Source organism: Haplochromis burtoni, unplaced genomic scaffold (assembly GCF_018398535.1).
Source record: "Haplochromis burtoni strain Fernald_Lab_line unplaced genomic scaffold, NCSU_Asbu1 Contig_644, whole genome shotgun sequence".
NCBI lineage: Eukaryota > Metazoa > Chordata > Actinopteri > Cichliformes > Cichlidae > Haplochromis > Haplochromis burtoni.
Genome location: NW_024583005.1, coordinates 59494 through 79324, shown reverse-complemented (window position 1 = coordinate 79324; position 19831 = coordinate 59494).

The window sequence follows — 19831 nt, the reverse complement described above, 5'->3', positions numbered from 1 at the left end:
TCGAAATGGAGGCTGTTATCTTTTGAAATTGAAGTTCAGGCTCTGGCGGCTGGACTTGGGTCTGCATACACTCCGCTTTAGTACCACTCTGGGTTCTTGGCTAGCTTTGTGCTAGCATGCAGATGCTCACAAAGAACCAAAATTTTGTCCTTGTGCAATAAAATTAAAAGTAATTTCCATAGCTAGACAGCTCTTTCATTTTCCTCCTCTCCTCACATTTGCTCTATAATCAGCTGATTGTAGAGAAGACACATACGTAAGTATCATAGATAAAGCTATAATGATACAGGGAGAAACAAGGGTGGAAGGAATCAAGAGTTTAAAAAAAGCAAAGAAGATGAAGAACTCATTCACCCTTTTTATGTAATAGTGATGAATAGATGGTTGAATGGATTGACATGAAAGAGAAACTGTGACCTGTTAGGTGAAAATGGAAGCCTCTGTACACCCACATGCACATCAGCAGGGCCATTGATGGGTGTGCCGTAAGTGGCTCTTGGCATGTGATTGGTCCTGCTGTGTTATGGCGTTATTTTTGTGCCACTATTCTGAGCGCCCATTAAAAAAATTTGAGCGCACGTAAAAAAAAATTACAGGTGCAAGTGTTGCATTTTGAGGAGAAATTTATTTTGAGCGAAGAAAAGCTAAATTTGAGTGAACAAAACTCATTGCTGCGTGCAAAAAATGTATTTCAGTGTTTGCTATTATCCACACACACACACACACAACAGCAGCCCCTGTTGCTCAGTTTTTGCACTTGCGCTTGCTCGCAATGTGTTGCTCGCGCTCTCAACATTTCTGCCTGTGCGCGCTCAACTCTTTCTGTACACCGTTATATTTGTGCCACAAAACCAGCCAATCACAGACTTGGATGCAAAAAAAATCTGATGGACTGTTTTGATCTCCAATCAGCTCGAAATGATGAAATGCAATATCCCAGAATCCATTTCATCCAAAAGTCAAACGAGGTAGTGGCGGAGTTTGAAATATTACTCTGTCTGGGTCACAAAGTAAACTTTTAAGATATTTTCATGCGAGAATGGTGCTGTGTAAACTTCAAATACCTGCTCGATTTATCAAGACATCACATATTTGCATAAGTGCTCTAACGTTTTCGGAGATGCCTGTTACCCAACAGCTGACCGCATAGCTGGACTGGCATACCAGACATTTGCCTGGTGGGCCGATGGTGATTTTTCATTTTTATGTTTGTTTGTTTGTCTTTGTAACGATATAAACAATGAAAGGTGAGGATTAGCCAATTGTTCATGATCAACTCTGGGTTGGACCAATTACAATACATCCATATTGAGGGGAAAAGGAACGCGATTCGTCCCGTACTTTAGCTAGAATGAAAAAGACACAAAGCTGGAGTTATTCTGTCTTTACGCTTTCAGCTGCCTCTTCTCCCCTCATTCTCTCTCTTGTTTGTTTATCGCCCACTTTGCGCCAGAAAGAGGAAACCAGCGGATGTTGCGCTGAACAACAGCAGCACGTTCAAGCTTGATCAGCTGTTGTTATATTTTATTTAAAATTAATTTCTAGTATCAGCTGATGTTTCCTGGAGCCACAGCTGTAAAAGCTGCTGCTCATGATATCGGTTTGGAAACATGAAGGTGATACAAATCATACATGTATACCAACAAGACAGTGTACATCACTGTCACAACAGCGTTTGTTTTAGTTCAAAGTCTTTATGGTTTTTCCTATAATACCTGGTGGTGTAGTCGGTGATTTTTTTGTCACTTCAGCCTTATATATTATATTTAACCCGAGCGACCACCCGGTCAGCTGGTATGTAACAGGCATCTCCGAAAACGTCAGAGCACTTATGCAAATATGTGATGTCTTGATGAATCGAGCAGGTATTTAAAGTTTACACAGCACCATTTTCGCATGAAAATATCTTAAATGTTTATTTTGTGACCCAGACAGAGTAATATTTCAAACTCCGCCACTCTGTGTTCCTCCGCCACTGCCTCGTTTGAGTTTTGGATGAAATGGATTCTGGGATATTGCATTTCATCATTTCGAGCTGATTGGAGACCAAAACAGCCAATCAGATATTTTTGTATCCAAGTCTGTGATTGGCTGGTTTTGTGGCACAAATATAACGGTGTACAGAAAGAGTTGAACGCGCACAGGCAGAAATGTTGAGAGCGCAAGCAACACATTGCGAGCAAGCGCAAGTGCAAAAACTGAGCAACAGGGGCTGCTGTTGTGTGTGTGTGTGTGGATAATAGCAAACACTGAAATACATTTTTTTCACGCAGCAATGAGTTTTGTTCACTCAAATTTAGCTTTTCTTCGCTCACACATCGCTCTGTGTGTGTGTGTGTGTGTGTGTGTGTGTGCGTGTGTGTGCGTGTGTGTGCGTGTGTGTGTGTGAGCATACCTCCATGTGTGGTTGCAAACATTTTCAGAATTGTTAGGGCACGCTGTGTGTGCAGATAGCAGCCAAAGCTTGATAAGCACCCAAAGTGAAGGAGAGCACCGCAGAGCAATTATTCTGAATGACTCAGAGGAGAGACAGAGAGTGGCAGCATGAAGGGAGGAGAAACAGAGGGGGGTAGGATCAATGAAAAAGGGGATGACAAAGGGGAACGGGGTGGGAGGGGAGAGGAATCAAGGTGAAACAGGAGGAAAATGAGCAAAGGAGCAGGAGAAGAAAGACAGAAAATGTAGTGGAAAGCAGAAGAGACAAGTTCAAATGGAATCAGTGGCAGAAGACAGAAAAGGTTTGGATGGAGGAGGATGAGGAGAAGGGAATACAACAGATAGAAACCAAGTCTGACAAAGAGATGGGAGATTAGTATGCCTGTCAGCTGAAATGATGAACTCCTGCTCTTTCTCCTTCCCCTCCATTTCCTAGATCTCCTTGTGTCTACATCTCACCTTGTCTCCCCTTCTTAGTCTTTTCCTCCTTCAGCCTCCATCTGTTCTCTCCTGCTAATGTCTTCAATCTCGTTTCCCGGGCCTCTCTCTGTCATTCCCCCCCCCCCTTCTCTGTTCCTCTCTGTCACTCCCGCTGATAGGAAGGTGAAGCAGACTGTGAAGAAGGCAGCCGCTGCGCTCTAAAAAGAGCCCTGGATCACAACTTCAGGGAAGCCCCACGCTCTTCTTTTATTTCCCAAATTGAAACTGCCAAGATCAGAAGTGCCGAGACACTGTTTGAGGAACCCCAGAGAACAATGAGAATATTTCATTACAGCCATTATGTTCTGTCAGTATTACTTTCAACAAAGGAGAGCCTGGTGATAGTTTTAACAGGATCCTTCATGTAGTTGTGTTGTGGGATTAAATAATATATTCTGGGATATGCTATTATAAGTCTGATCTACTAACCAAGCCTGTCAAAGAGGCGTTTGGAGTGGAGTATAGAAGACTTTTGGATTAATGGAATAATTTAGTAACCTAGGTTAGTATTAGGCTGAGTGACTGGAGAGACAAATTAAACTGTAGTTATTTTAGAACTTTTTCAAACCTCTAGTTTCTTCTTTCAGCTACACCCTTTAGGGCACAGGTGTCCAACTCCAGGCCTTGAGGGACGGTGTCCTGCAGGTTTTAGATGTGTCCTTGATCCAACACAGCTGATTTAAATGGCTAAATTACCTCCTCAACATGTCTTAAAGTTCTCCAAAGGCCTGGTAATGAACTAATCATTTGATTCAGGTATGTTGACCCAAGGTGATATCTAAAACCTGCAGGACACCGGCCTTCGAGGCCTGGAGTTTGACGCCCCTGCTTTAGGGGGTCAACCTATGGCATCCCTACCATCCTCTTCTATCACATCAACCATGAATCTTCTCTGTGGTTCTCATTTCATCCTGCCTGGCAATGCCATATTCAAAATCCTTTGTCCAATATGTCCACTGTCCATCTCTGCCTTGCCTCTGTAACTTTGTCTTCAAACCAATCAACCTGAGCTGTCCCTCATGTACACATTTCTAATCTCATCCATTCTGGTCCCTCCCAAACTTAACATCTTCAACACTGCCATCTTGGCCTCCTGTCTTTTTGTTTTGTTTGTCATCATAGCAGGTCTCACTACCATCTTGTAGACCTTCCCTTTCACTCTTGCTGCTGTCCTTCTTTTATAAATCAACCCTGACACTCGTCCGGGAAATGCTTGCGTTCTTCCTCATTTTCAGCAAGTGGCAAAGCATCTGGGTCCGAAAAGTTCAGTTGTATAGAAGTCTGTTTGAAAAATGACTGTTCAATTGCTTTGTTCTTAACGACCTCAGTAAACATTTTGCTATAGTTTGTAGTCTCAAGAGCTAGTGTCAAGTAAATGCATGGGTTCTTATATAGTGCTTTTCTACTCTACCTGAGCACTCAAACTTCCCTCACTCGTCCTTTCATGCAAGCACTTTTTCCTATGCTTTTTCCAGGTAAGAACTTTCTATCTAGCATTCATGGTCCAATGGATGCATTGGAGAAAGACAGGGTTTGTATCTGGTCCAAGGATATTTGGCATGCAGACTGGAGCAGCTCGAGATGAACCACCAACTTTCAAATTAGCAGATGACCTGGCCTACCTCCTGAGCTACTGCCAAGTCTCACTGAATCCATTGTGATTGTGACTGTAAGCATGTAGTGTCCTCATTTTCTCAGATCCTAGACTTAAAATCAGTGGATAATCATCTTTTATATACAGTCTGTACAGGGTGTGATCAAGGAGCTGGTTGTTGAAGCTGTGTTTTTGCTTTGTTTTCTTTTTGAGGAAGTCACACGATATTCTCCAGGTTGTACCCGCCTTTCGCCCAGTGACAGCAGGGGGACAGCAACTCTGTCGCACTGAAATCGATAAGCAGAAGAAAAGCTGCTAGATGGATGTAACACACAAAATAGAGCACATACCTTAGTCTCAGGATTACTAAACTGACGGAGTAACCTGTCTCTTTTCTGTGCCCACAGATGCCAGAGCTGCTTTGTCCTCATCTCCTGTTTTACCAGCTTGTTCCCTGCATCATGCTCATTCCTGTGTATGCAGGCACAATTTCTCTGTCTCAGCTTTCATTCTGGTTTTTACTTAATTCGCTCTCAGCGTATTTGGCAGACTCGTCTCACTGAGTGTATTTGGTTCACTTTCGTTCTAATTCTCTGTCCTTCTCTGTTTCTTAAACTCATTTCCCCTCCACATGTTGCTTCCCCCCCCTCCCCCCTGTATGTCTCTTTCAGTGTCCCTGGGTGTGGCTCTCTACCTAATCTAAGTGGGTTTTTTTTTTTTGCCAGAACCTGACAACAGTCGACCCTGTGAAGCTGATGAAACCAAAAAGAAATACACACAGTCAGACAACACATTACAAAACAGCATGAAATGTACTTCTCTTACACTCCCATGTAGTACATTTGCAGATTTTCTGAAGAAAAACACCTTGCTTGCTTACTTTCCATTTCTCACTCCTCTCCTGTGTATTCCATGTTTGATAAAAAGGAAATGACTTTACAATGCCGCTTTTATCTTTTGCGCTAGCTCCAGCTCATTTACATAATTGCAAATTTCTGTACTAAACGTGACATTGCCATTAGCATCTGATTTGCTAAAATTGCCTTTACCCGAAATATGTTTTTAAATTTGGAGTAAACAGGATTTAAGATCTTAAGAACGTTTTTCTACATTTTGAACTGCATAATGGATCATTTTGATACATTAAAGTGTGAAAAACGCCATAACAGAAATGAGTCGAGTATGTGTGTTTTTTCCTAATCTTGTGTGCTTTGATATCAGTACACAGGGTGTGACGATAAGACCCAATGTAAACTCCTTTTGTTAATAATGAAGAGACACACAAGAACAAAGGAAACAGGCAGACGAGATGTTGATGCAATTCTGTGAATTTTGTAATAGTGAAAAAATATTACTCACAAATAAAACAGAACCCCTTGCAAAAACCAAATAAATAAATTAAATCCTAAAACTTTAAAATGTGGAAAAAAGAACAGAATGCGGTGAATCCAACAAAAACATATTTTACTGACAATACCAGAAAAATGACTGTTCTACCACAAAGTCATACTGATAGATGCAGTATGTGGTTTAGCTTCCCTGAAGAAGATGCCATTTGTATGGGAGCATGTGCTGATCTGATTTTCTGTATTTTCTGTAAGCCCCAATGCACGCCCGTACAATCAGAAATGCAAGCTTCTCAATTTAGGAGCTGATAACAAGCTGGGTTGCTCCTCTGTTCTCTGGACAAATTTGAATTTAATTTGTCAGACCACAGAGCAGTTTACCATCTTGCCTCAGTGCATTTTGAATTAGCTTTAGCCTAATTGTAACACATCCAGATCATGTTCTTCTAACCTGATTTTGGGGATGGTACAGGGAACTGTGTACACAGACAGTGATTTTTTTTTTTTTTTTTTTTTTTTTTTGCGAGTGGTGTGGGGGTTCCTGAGCCAGTGCAGTTTTCATTTAAAAGACAGAATTGTGTCTGTTTTTAACGCAGAGCTGCCCAAGAGCACGAAGATCACGGGGACCCAATATTGATTTTCAGACTTGTCCTTTGCCCACAGAGATTTCTCCAAGGTTTTCATGATATTAGGCGCTGTAGATGATGAAAAATTCAAAGTTGTCACAATGTTACGTCAAAGAACAGTCAAAGATTTTCCACAATTTATCCAAGTTCTTTGCAGACAGGTCTCCGAGATTCTCTTATACCCAATGTTGTCACTGACCTGTTAGTAATTGTTAATGTCAGTGTCAGTTTTATTTCTATAACACATTTAAAAGCAATAAGATTGACCAAAGAAGATAAAACCATACGTCAATGAAATAAATGCAATAAAATGTGACATGCTAGAAAATACACCACAACATGAAAAAAAATATAATTAACATTGACAGTTGCAAAAATGATCTTCCAGGTGTTTCATTTTAGTACCACTGTCATTCCCAGGATATCAAATCACAGATGGGTGAGCATAACCTTTTTGACATGCGGGATGATTTTTCCAAAGGGGACATATTTTAAGCACAGCGCCTGTTTGGTGCTTGGTTGATCTGATATCCTCGTGTTGGTGTTGTTCCCAGATCATCATACTAAATGTTGTTCCAGGATCAACATTGCAAATGACCAATCAGAATGTTGTGACGTCATACTTTTGCGACTTCGGGAAAAAGCGGCGTAAAACAAAAAACTGTTCTAAAGCTGCGTGAAACCGCCTCTGTCCGCCGATCAACGGACCCTGACCCTAACCCTAACCGTAACCCTTTAATAAACAGTAAGCAGAATTGATATTGTCCTTGCAACATTGGAATTTCATAAATGCACGAATGGCTTGGCGCGCAAAAGAATAACGTCACAACAATGTGATTGGTCACTTGCAATGTTGATCCTGGAACAACATTTTCATGATGGTCTGGGAACAACACCAACACGAGGATATCAGATCATCCTTTGGTGCTTATTCGTTGGACCTGCTGGGTAAGAAAAGCCTCAGCTCACCTGCAGTCGTTGTTTACCTCCACATGGGTTCGAGCCCAGTGCACCTTCACGATGGCTGCACTTCTAATAAGTTTTCATCAGAAGTCTAAATCCGTAAAATCCGACATGGTGTCAGACACTAATGCCGCCGTATCTCTCTCCTAGTTTCTTATAATTCTCCAAGTTTATGTTTTGCCTTCCAGTTTAGTGATTGTCCACACTTACACATGGCTCATAAACAGCACATGTTGTTGAATTTAAGCACATTCAGCATGGTTTTTGAATAATCTGACCATAGTGCGGAGACTACGAGCATCCCTTTATCCATTCTTTTTTATTCATAGCTCATTTTTATTCATAATGCAGACTTAAAGATCACTGCAGTGCTCTTTTCCATTTCAAAGGGGTCCGTCGCCAGTGAACAGAACGGTGTTGTAGGGCGATGTCATGATTTAAACACACCTTAAAACTTGAAAAAGTGCTTTTCATTCATATTTTATTAGTTTCTATGGGCATGGAGATGGATCAGTGTAACTTAATGAAACATCGGGATGGAGTTGGTGAGAATGAATATGTAATAACTCTGTCAAACTTACGGGCACAAAGAACCTTTGATCACTTTGTCAAGTCTCAGAGAAGAGAGGAGAAAAAAAGGTGTGAAGTGAAGGGGCTCTCGTGCTCCGTCTGACATATGGATTGAATAAAATGTGGTATGAATTTTTATTTATTCAGCCCAACCTCAACACTGTGTGTCAGGGGAGTACGATGACTCATGTTTATGTACTGTGGGCTAACTCTTGTGAATAAAGCAGTGTAAATGGTCAGTGCTGTGGTGGCTGGTCTTTTTACTAATGGATAAACCCACCCGTCTGCATCTCCAGCTTCCCAAAAAAGGGAAGTTTCACTGCTCCCTTAGTCAAAGGAGCTTGTAAAGAAAAGCGTCTGGACTTCTTTAAGTTGCTTGAAGACGTTTCACCTCTCATCCGAGAAGCTTCTTCAGTTCTAAGACAAAGGACCCCCTGATGATCCTCTAATCGCCTGAGCCAAGAGGATCATCAGGGGGTCCTTTTGTCCCTCTGTGGGGGGATACTCCCATTAGGTTTATATCTGGGACTCTCCACCATTTGACCTTAGAACTGAAGAAGCTTCTCAGATGAGAGGTGAAACGTCTTCAAGCAACTTAAAGAAGTCCAGACGCTTTTCTTTGCAAGCTCCTTTGACTACGATGACCTGGATGACTGAGAACCTTCACAGACACACTGCTCCCTTACGTCCCCAGGCGTCGCCACTGCAAACGTATCTGACTTTATTCAGAGATTTTACTTTGCATACTCTTCCTGACATGCAAATCTCAGATTTATTGGGCTTAAGACCACACAGGCACAATGTGGCAGCAACATTTTAAACAAGATTACTCACAATAAGAAACAGTTCTGAGCAGATACAAAGGTCAGAGACTGGGCTGCATATCAAAGATGCTTCTAGGAAGTGAAGCTAATGCAAAAATAAAGCAGCGGGTGAAAAAGTCTGAGTTACTGACCGGCTTGCTTAGTTGATCTCAAGCCACTAAGGTGACATTGCTGATGGGTTTATGGCCTCAGCTGTTAGTTTCAGGTCTTTAGTAAAAAATATTTTCATATTGTGAATATTGACAGTAAAACAGTCAGACCCAGCCTACACTCATGACATCTGCTTTCAGAATAAGGCTTCGGGCAACAGGAAAATGTCCATCTTAAACATTAAGATGTTGATTCGTTAGGTTAGTTGACACAAAAGATGAGCTGGTTAAAGCTTCGGGGTGGACCTAACACAAAAACAACAAACAAAAGGAGCCTATCTCAAGGATTTACCAAACTTACCTAACCAAATGAATCTAACAGCAACCTGCCTAACTAAGAAAAACAGGAGAAAATTATAATCAAACAAAAAGGCAGTCCACCCCTACATACTCGTGTATAAGGCGAACAGCATTGGGCCTGTTGCAAAAGGTCTGTTGGTTGGGTTGACCTGAGGATGAATGACTGGCTGTCCATGGCGGTGTCATCATAAACGTCGTCTCCAGCTGGTTAGCCAATCCATATGATCCATCCTCTGGATCCACCAATCACAGAGAGGCACCTGCACACTACTGCCTGCATATCAGACAACATTACGACAGCAGTCGTAACAATATTTTTTCCATATGTAGAAAGGTTGTATTTGCCAGAACTATATCTCTGCCCATCACTCTTATTCTTGAAAATTGCTTCTTCTCATTTCCTGAGATAATATCGCTCCAAAACTGTGTAAAAAGTCCAGTGCGCTTTCTCCCAGGCATCTCCATACCTCCAGCTTAACTTTAACTGCATAACAAGTACATGTGTCTGCAATCTGTCTCTTTTTGACACCAGGCAGAGTGGGAGCAACAAAGCAATGATTTGGTATTTTATTATTAAGTGACCTTCTGTTCGCCTGCTGGTCTATAATGTTATCTGCAGTTTGGTGCTAAAACATTTTTCAGAACAGCTTTTTCCCAAAGTGCAGCAATGAGGCTGATGAGCGAGCTGAAAAGTAGGAAAACAAAAATGAGCACTTAAATGCGGTCAGATCTTCTGTAGAGATGAACAGAGCAGCAGTTATGAATCCCCTTTCATATAAACCGATATTTGAGCCACTGTGGCTTTAACATACTCACTGTAGCTGCTTAATTAAATTTTGATAAGTAGCTCCCAAACATGCAGGTAGTTTTTCTTGTTTTCTTTGCTTGTGATACATAATGTAAGCTGTTATGTAGTATATGTAGCATTTAAAAACCAGGGTATGGAAAAGCAAAACTGGGATAACACTAAAATCGTGCATTATTTATGCAATTTTTCACATTTTAAAAAACAAAGTTTACAACAATTGAAGATTTACTTTTTGATCAGATTTTGTTTTATATTTTGCCTTTCACAGACTCTTGTTTTCTTGTCCTCATCCAAAGAGCTCCAGTGTTACCCGTGTCCTTTAGAGGAACCCTTCCCCTACTGCAGTGCCATTATGACAAAGCTACAGCAGCTTCTGTGCTGCTGCACGGCTGTTTGAAACAACTAAAAGCACACAGAGACACACAGACACAGTCTTTCTTTGAATGCAGGCTGTCGAGAAAGATTACTCGTAAGGAAACTAGGCCAGTTGCTTCCGGTCAAGGATTGCGTCTGGCAGTCTGACCCCGAAAGAGGTTTCGTTCTGCAGAGTCTTGAACAGTTTCCCTCGAATCCACGGTACTCCTCTATTCACCGCCCACTCAGGCTGCCGGTGGATTAGTGACTGCTGCTTTCTTGCGTGAACTTGACAGAAAGAGATAGAAGAAGCCAAGAGAGAAGAAGATGGATCTAAAGTAATCGAGGAGACATGGTAGAGGGAAGCAAGAGGCTAGGTGTTTCATTCAGTGTCGACCCAGGTTACTGTCTAATCCACTCAGCACGGAGATAACGTAGCAAACAAACACTTTCAAATCAAGGGAGCATAAGATGAAATGAAACGGCATATTCCCGCAAATTGCTTTCTCATTTGACCTCGATGTTGGATTAGACACAGACGTACGTGTAATCAGATTTTTTTTCTTTTTTTAATCTGATCCACTGTGTGGCAGAATATCAGATGCATTTAGTCGCTGTCTCATGAACTGCACTCTTGAGAGAAATACATGTACAGAAATCTGGTTTAATTTCCCTGCTGCAGGTTTTATAGGGTATACAATTCTAGAGAGTCCCTCAAGTCAGACCCAAATGTAAACAAAAACATATACATTCCTGTTTGTGTGGTTTTTTTTAATACCGGTGTATTCTCTCTCTTTCTTTGTTTGATGTAATCCTGTGATGAGTCATGGAGTGTAGGTAAGCTGCATTAGCATTTCTCCTCTGAGGTCTCTGACCACATTTCTAAAAACAAACAGTAAAAGGTTGCAAACGTCTTTAAGTGACTTATTAGATAACAAGCCATTAGAGCTCTTTCCTCTGAGGATCTTTTTTTTCATAAATTGCCCCAAAACAAGCAGAATTCAGTCAAACAAACTAAGCCAAAAACCATTTTGGAAATAAAACAAACTCTAAAAAGCTCTCAAAGGAAGGAAACATGAATACTGATGCAGAAAATTAGCATTCAGATTCAGTTTCTGCAGTACTGTAAATGTAATATCGTGGATTTTCGATTGTTTTAATGTCAAGCTCAAGCTGTCAACGAATGAAAACTCTGATAAATGTCCTGGCTGTGCCCAGTTCTTGGAAGAGATTTTTACTGTGGATTCTGAGTCTGATCTTAGTTGCCTTGCAAAGATTTGAGATTAATGGCCTAACTACCAGAGGGTCCCCAACAATTCTTTATGATAGATTTGCCCTTTAAAGGTCAGTTTAAATGTCCAGATCAGATAATCTAAATGCTTGCATTCTCTACTTTCAAAGTTTTTGTAAGTAATAAATCACATTATTTTCAGCTGTTCTTTCCTGGAGTTGCTTACATGAGCGTAAATCGCTACTAATAATGTTTATAATAATAATAATAATAATAAACCAAAATGCTCACTCCTCCCAGCCTGATCTGCCTCAGGTGTGTTTGTGAATAAGTACAACATTTTAGCCATCGAGTTATGAATTTTATAGTTTTTTGGTGTTCCACATCACTATTTTCCAACCTTATTTTGTGTCCTGGAGCACAATTTTTCATCCGTCTGCTCTGTAATTCAGGTCTGTGTGCACTGAATCAGTACAATCCCCTTTTAAATTTGAAGTTTGGAGAAGTGTGAGCAAAATCATTATGTTGTTCATGCCGGAGACGTCACTTTGACTTCTACAGGTCGCAAATTTACCCATGATTTGTATAATTTTCAAACATATTACTGGTTTATTTGTTATGTTTGTAATGTGCTTTTTGATTGACTTGCTCAATAAGGAAGATTTGTAATCACACATCAGACTACTTCCCAGGTGTTTGGTGGCTACACAATATACACTTTACATCACTTTCCCATCCTATCAAGCTCATTGCTGACATCACTGGTCTAATCCAATCATCTTTCTGCCTACCTTCTTCTGGCCAATCAGCTTCCTCTCTGTGTACTTTAAATATCATTGCTGATTTGTCTTTCTCCTTGCCAAGTCCTTTGTGCAACCTACCTCCTCCCCATCGCCTCCTCACTCATGGTATTCAGCCTCCATTCAAGCCTCCATCTTCATCTCCACCACCAGTGTCTAGAGTCCGGCGGTCCTGCCCTGATCCCCCCTGCTTGCTTCTATTCTGCTGTGATGAGTCTAACCGCTAAATAGCTTAACTTAATTCTGTATATCAATAAATCAGGTTCAAGTCCTTTTAATGATTTGTCTTTATTAAATTATCATCCATGTTACTTTAAAAAAAATGCAAACGTTCTGTTCAAAAAGCATGCACCTTTATACTGTTTCACTCTAATTGTTAGCATTAAAAGTTGTGTTGCTATGGCTTTAACTTCACCCTTTCAGGAAGTCCAATGTTCTCTCAGTAAAGTCTGCTTCAAGGTAACTGCTGCTGAATATTTTAAGTCGAAGGCATTAATAGGTTAGAAGGGACAAATCTGAATTAAATTATTACATTCGTCATAGATTAAACCAACTCTGAATGATTCATATAAGGAAACTGGGTGTAATTCATGAAGATTTCCAATAACGGTTGGTTACACCGACAATCTGCGCTCCCTGAATGGAGCTAATTTGTCATTGTGCTCAGATAGAGTAGTGGCTATTATTAGCACGGCTGGTTTGTTCAGTTCTGTGCACACTGTGTCATGAAAACCCTCAAACTAATATCCAGTGTAACTTTTAATGTCGGAGCCACCTTGCTGGGGATTCACCTTGTGTCTCGAGGACACAGGTTGGCACGTCAGGTGCTGAAATAGACGCAGTAAACACAAAGGCTGAAAATGAATTACTCCCCATTAAGCAACACACACATCCTGGGACGGGCGTTGCTGCTGCTCTTATTTTTATATGTAGTTTTTCCTCCTTTTTTTTCTTTTCTTTGTGATAACTGCAACAGGGCATTTAAATTTAATGCATACCTATATGTAAAAACAATTACAATATAGTAAGAAAACGGGGTGCATAAAAAATAGCCATAGTAGTAATTTGTTTTTGTAGAGGGCTAGCAAAACAACCGTTTTCGAAGGTTGCCATATTGGAATCCCGACTTCTCTTTTTTTTGTGACATTATTCCCAGGGCCGTGTTCCGATTTCCGAGGTAAGTCGAAAGCAACACATGAAGTAACGAATAACGACCCTATCTAAAACCCAGTAACGATTAACACGTTCCTGAGTTTCGCATAATAACTAGTTACGTGCTCGTTACCACAATAATAACGTAGTTACTGTAATGCGTTACTTAATAACGTGTTAGTTTTAAGCAGTGCAGGGACTAAGACGGCAATCAACATAAATCTACATTAGAGGTTTCTAAATGGTTCTTCAGAAACCAATGGCGTGAAAAGAAAACCTTCAGGCAGGCAATAGCACATATTATTGTATGCAGTAGTAAAAATAAATTAACACTTTCATTTCAACTGCATTTGGATTAATAAATAGGCACATATTCTCTATAGCGTATGACGTATTCAGATCCATTTTTCATTCCCCATTCTCACAACTTTCATTTGCTATTTCTAAAAATAATGGGAGCAAATATGAACGAATGCTTTCAAAGTAACTTCTTTCTCTGACCAACGTGGCTTCTTTTAATTAAGTTGGGGAAAAACAGGGAGGTGGATATTACGCATTGTAAGAGATATATATTATATATTTTATTATCAGCCACTGACATCTTATTATTTTTTATTTTTAGTGAGTTTACTTACCAGAAATATGAAAAATATTAACAGGGGGAGTTGGTATAACATTTACTTTATGCACTCTATCCTAGTGAAGGTGACCTTGAAGAGCATAACATATTTTATATTTCATGCTGGCTGATTTTTAGTAGATGGACAGACATCAGATAAACAGAATAAATCAAGATGACATAATCGGGTGGAACATAGTAGGAGACCCATTTTCTTGTAGAGTCTGTACATACTTTACATTTTCTATTTAAATGATATCCACACTTGACTCTTGACACTCTTCATTTTTGTGGGAGGTGTTGCGTAAGATATTAACCTGAAGCTACCTTTTTTACCTTTTTCCTTTGCTTGTATGAACATCTAAAAACATCTAACGTTGACAGGAAGGTAAAAGAAACTTCAAAAACATTCATATGGTCCAAATATTAATTAATTTCCCAAAAGTAAAAAGTGAGGCAGCTGAAGACTGCAGGTCACAGCCATCTCACAGGGAACAAGATCTGTTCAGTTGGTGTCTCAGCTGCGGACACCAACTGCTGTTCTCTTGTGTGGGTCTTTAGCATTACCCAAGCAGTCATGAACGAAAGCTAGCAGTAAGCTAGCATCCCTGTTGACATCTAAAGAAGACATTGCACTTCTAAGATTTTAGCAGATTAGGTCCGAGATCATATTTGGGTCTCATTTATTCACATAGATTGTTTTAGTTTCAGTTGTCCAGTTTTTGAGGTATTATATACATGTCTGCATTCTCTTCAATTTAGTGGAACCAGAAAGCGCTTTATCAGCAGTTCACCAAAAATGCAGAAACGGACACCATGACAACTGATTTTTTTTTTCCCCCTCTGATGTCAGAGTCATTCAGAGAGCACTGCTATGTGCTGAAAAGACAAAGTAGAGGCTTGAACCTGGAAACAATGTTGTTGGAAGGTTAGAACATCAGCACTAGCAGATAGAAAGCTACAGCGCTCTGTAGCATCTCTGCGATCTATTTGCTTTGATATGTGGTCAAAGCAGCTGCAAAAGCAGCTGCATCTATATGCAAAAAGGAGCATCGCAATTTCACTAATTAAACACAACACCCTCAGGAATCATTAAAATGACAAACAATGCAAAGAAATTATATGGTTGACAGAAATGGCACCGGGGCTGCGTTAACGGCACTGACAGAATTGTTTTGGCAGGAAATTAGTGTGCACAACAATACGAGGATGAGGACAGCATTGGATGACACTACTCAGAGGGTGGAATATGTGTGTTACGTGTTTTGATGACTTAATAGATATGTGTTACAGGAACCATAAAATGTTAGTCACATGTAACATTTCCTTTTTAAGAACGGAACAAGTTTAAATCCATTGAGACACAAATGATGATTTCTCCTGGGGCGTATTAACCGCTCCAGATGCTTCCAGAACAATATTTTTGAGGTTTACCAGATGTGAGCTATAAACTGATGGAATGCCATCGACTGCCAGTTGTCCTTTTATGCCAAAGATCACACTCGTGTCAGCTTGGAATTCCTATAAATCCATTAGGAGTGTGGTTCTTCACCACTTTAGTAGTGTAACGCCCTCTTCTGAATTTGTTGTACGGCATGGGTGAGCAAAATGACCACTTTAGTAGAGCTGAAGTAGAATGAGGCAAAACAGAGAACTGTCAAATTCGTTGTCTCCCACCCTAAAGGTCTGGGGTTCAAACTCCACTTTAACTAAACTGTATTATTTTCTACTGACAGCCACTTAAAAGCTGGTTTTGATGAGTTTTTAGCCTCTGTGATATGCACTAAACAAAACAAAACAAACAAAACAAACAGACAAAAAATACATATATCAATCACCTGGATCACCTGTTGAGAAAGAAAAAAGAGAAAACAAGCCAAAAAAAAGAGAGCAATATAATAAACAACATCATCGCGATGATCTATGTGAATATAACTGTAAATACTAACTATTGAATATTATTGTGCAGCACGTAAGATCGACAGCGCACAGTGTGCCTCGAGGTAGGAGCCAAAAAAAGAGTGTAGTTTGTGTGTGTACACCTGTGAGCATGAGCGTGCTTGTATTCAAAAGGTTCCTTCATGTAATGATCTGCTAGAGCATAGGTGTCAAACTCTGGCCCGCGGGCCAAATTTGGCCCGCAGCCTAATTACATTTGGCCCGCGAAGCCATACCAAATTACTATCAGAGCTGGCCTACTGGTATTATACAGCTAATATATATATGTTTAGTATTAAGCTTTGCTTGTTCCATATTCAGTTTTTCAGCAAAACGTGTTTGAGTCCATAAGAAAAGATTCATTCTTATATCTGGAGGAATAAATATATTTCAATAAATATTAATGTTAGCCCGCGACTTTGTTCCAGTTTTGAATTTTGGCCCACTGTGTATTTGAGTTTGACACCCCTGATTGCTAGAGGGTGTGGGGGGGCCACAGCCCCGTCCTCCAGGGCATGAAGCAGGTATGGAGGAGATCAAAACTCCAGACATCCAGAGGCCCCCAGAACACAAGAGACCAAGGAAGACCAACAGAGGGGCAGCCGCGCCACTGTCCCAGAAAGAGCTGAGGAGAGTCCCAGATGAGGGCTCACTCAGCAGCCCGGAGCAGAAGCCAGGGGGAGGTTGCAGTGACGCTGCCCGTGAGCTCCGCCGGCAGCCAGCTGTGCCTGAGTGACCTGAGCCCCAGGCCCAGGGGCCGGGGCACCCACCTCCAAAGGGCCCGAGCGAGCCCCAGGCTCAGCACCCGACAAGCGGCCACCAAGGAGTGCCGGGTACCTGACGCCCATCCCCGACACAAAGAACCACCAAGTGCACCGATGTCTGAGGGTGTCTCGCCACTGGTAGGGGAAGTGTGGTGTGGGGAAATAGGCCTCCAACCTTGGAGGGCCTGAGATGTCCCTAGAGAGGTGGCGTCTGAACCCAACCTGACATATAGACACAGACAACAGGCACACACAGATACAAACATCCATTCCCACCCTCATGCTCTCATATGCAAATACTCAGCACTCACCCAACGTGGAGACAGACATAAATAGACACTGTACACACAATCACACTCCCCAAGCGTACTCTATACCCCAGGTCTAGGTACCCTTGCCCCTAGAGGGGGAAACTGCACCCAGACGGTGGTGTTACCCTTTTCCCTGCGGTGGGGGGAGGCAGACCGCCCCGACTCCGCAGCAGCAGGGGTGTTGATTGGGCCGGCGCATCACTTCGCAAACTCCCATCGAACGCCAGAGTTCGTCTTTGGCGCTGCCGGCCAACGCCCCCCCACTTGTCCATACAGGGGCAAACAAGTCAGTGGAGAGTACTGGTTGGGTAGCTTTGGTGGAAGACTCGCAGATACCTCCTCTCTGACGTTCCTGGGTCATATGTGAGGATGTGGGATTTGCAGTGTGTTGGTTCTAGAGTGCGGTGGCGAGTTTCTCAAAACCAGGTAAGGGAGCGATTGTGGAGGTGTCTGATTACTGCTGCCAGTAGAGTCAGTCAGGGTCTAGTGCGAGTAGCTCCTCCTCGATAGCCCCAATGTCATCGTGTTATTAATGTAAGGTTTGAGAGGGGGCAAGGCGCCTAGGTGGCTTGCGGGTCGTGAATCGGGTGTGTACAGGTGGGTGATGGTTGTTCTGGTATGATGCCGTGTTAGGTGTCAGCCCCAACGTCCGGTATGGGTATGGGTGGGTGTAATTGAGAGTGATGTTAGGAATGTTGATTATGTGCTAAGGTGTGAGATAAAATTGAGGGGGCAGGCAGCCATTGGATGGGACATGAGGGGGGAAATGACGTCCCCTGCACCCTGATGACACATCTTTACCCCAAGGCCCTGCGTGTGTGGGTGATTGTGGTGGAGCGGGAAGAGGGAGGCAGCTGGAGATGGGGAGGGAAGGAAGGGAGGGGCAAGTGACCCCTCCCTGGGGCCAGCTCCCCCACTGACCCCAGTAGGCACCCCCATACTCTGCAACCCACCAGGGCAAGGGGGCCCAGGCCCATCCAGACCGGGGCCCAGTTCAGCAGCGCCGCCCGGCCCCACATAGCCCGGGACAGCCCACCCGACCTCACCATAGAGAAAACTGCACCCACCCCACCATCCACTCATCTCCCAGACTACACAAGACAATAGACGCCCAAGTTGAGTTCTTCCTCCACTACTACTATATTTCTTACCCACCTGCAGAGTGAGTTCCTGGAGAGAGGAGACCTCCAGCAAATATGTAACAGCCTCCCCCACCATTTGAAGAGCCCCTCAGGTGGCTCAATGCACCGGCGGCATCCCACGCCAGGGCTGAGCCCCCATACACCCACCCGCCCACAACCTCGGTGACACACCAACCAACCCAAGCCCCCAAGCCCCAGCCAGGGCCCCAGCTCGGAGATGGAGCACCCCCAGAACCCACGCAGGGGTAGCCAGGCTACCAGGTCAGTAACCCACGTCCGGCAGCACAGACCCTCTCCTAGCCCCGCTGCACACAGCCACGAGAAAACCATCACCTAAGAACCAACAGAGCCCTTAATAGGCCATGACTGTAACCCCGGATTGAGCCCTCCGAGGAAGACCCTCCTGATCAAAGGAGCCCAGAGCAATTGATCTGATGTGGTGGCAGAGGCTAGAATTAGAATTAACTGGAATTTTTATTTTTCCAGTTCGTGAGGACTGTTTTCTTGGCTATGGATAGGGCAGTGAAAACCATATGGGCTATATTCTTTTCTGTAGTGACATTATCTAAGCTGCCCAACAAACAAAACTTCTGAACTGGTGGACAGAACCAAAGAGCGTGGATATAATTGTCCGGTGAATTGGTTTGACAGTGTGAGCAGGTGTTGGAAGACGTAAAGCCCATCTTGAACATCCGATGACCTGTATAGTGCACTCTATGTAGTATTTTGTATTGAATTAATTGAAGACTGGGATTTCTAATTAGATGAAAGGTTTTTAAGCAAATCTGAGACCAGAAGTTTTGGTCTAAGTTAACTGATAAATCCGCTTCCCATTTTGCAATAGGAAGTGATATTGATTCATCTGTTTTAGAAAGCATTCTGTATATTTTGGATAGTAATTTGGGGGTTTTAAGAGTAAGAAATTGAACCACACTTGGTGGTGTTTGTGGTTCAACTTAACCAGGTTTAAATTTCTTTTTTACTATGGATTTAATTTGTTGATATTCTAAATCTTTTCTTGTTGATCCCATATTGTGTAACTAGTCTGCCAAATGGAATAAATTCTGTTCCTTCTAATATATGTTCTAAGTATTTGATTCCTTTACCACTCCAATCTGAAAAGTTTATCATATTATTGTTTTGTAATATGTCAGGGTTGTTCCAGATAGGTGTACGTTTGTATGGGATTAATGAAGATGCCGTCAATTTTAGAAACTCCCACCATGCTGTCAGAGAAGAGCTGATGTTGATGCTTTTGAAGCATTCATGTCGTTGGATGTTTGAGCTGATAAATGGTAGGTCTGAGATCTCTAGATTATTGCAAAGTGCTTGTTCTACATCTAGCCAAGGTTCATCTAAGAGGGTGTGTTTTAGCCATCCTGAGATAAACTGAAGCCTGTTGGCTAAGAAGTAGTGCTGAAAGT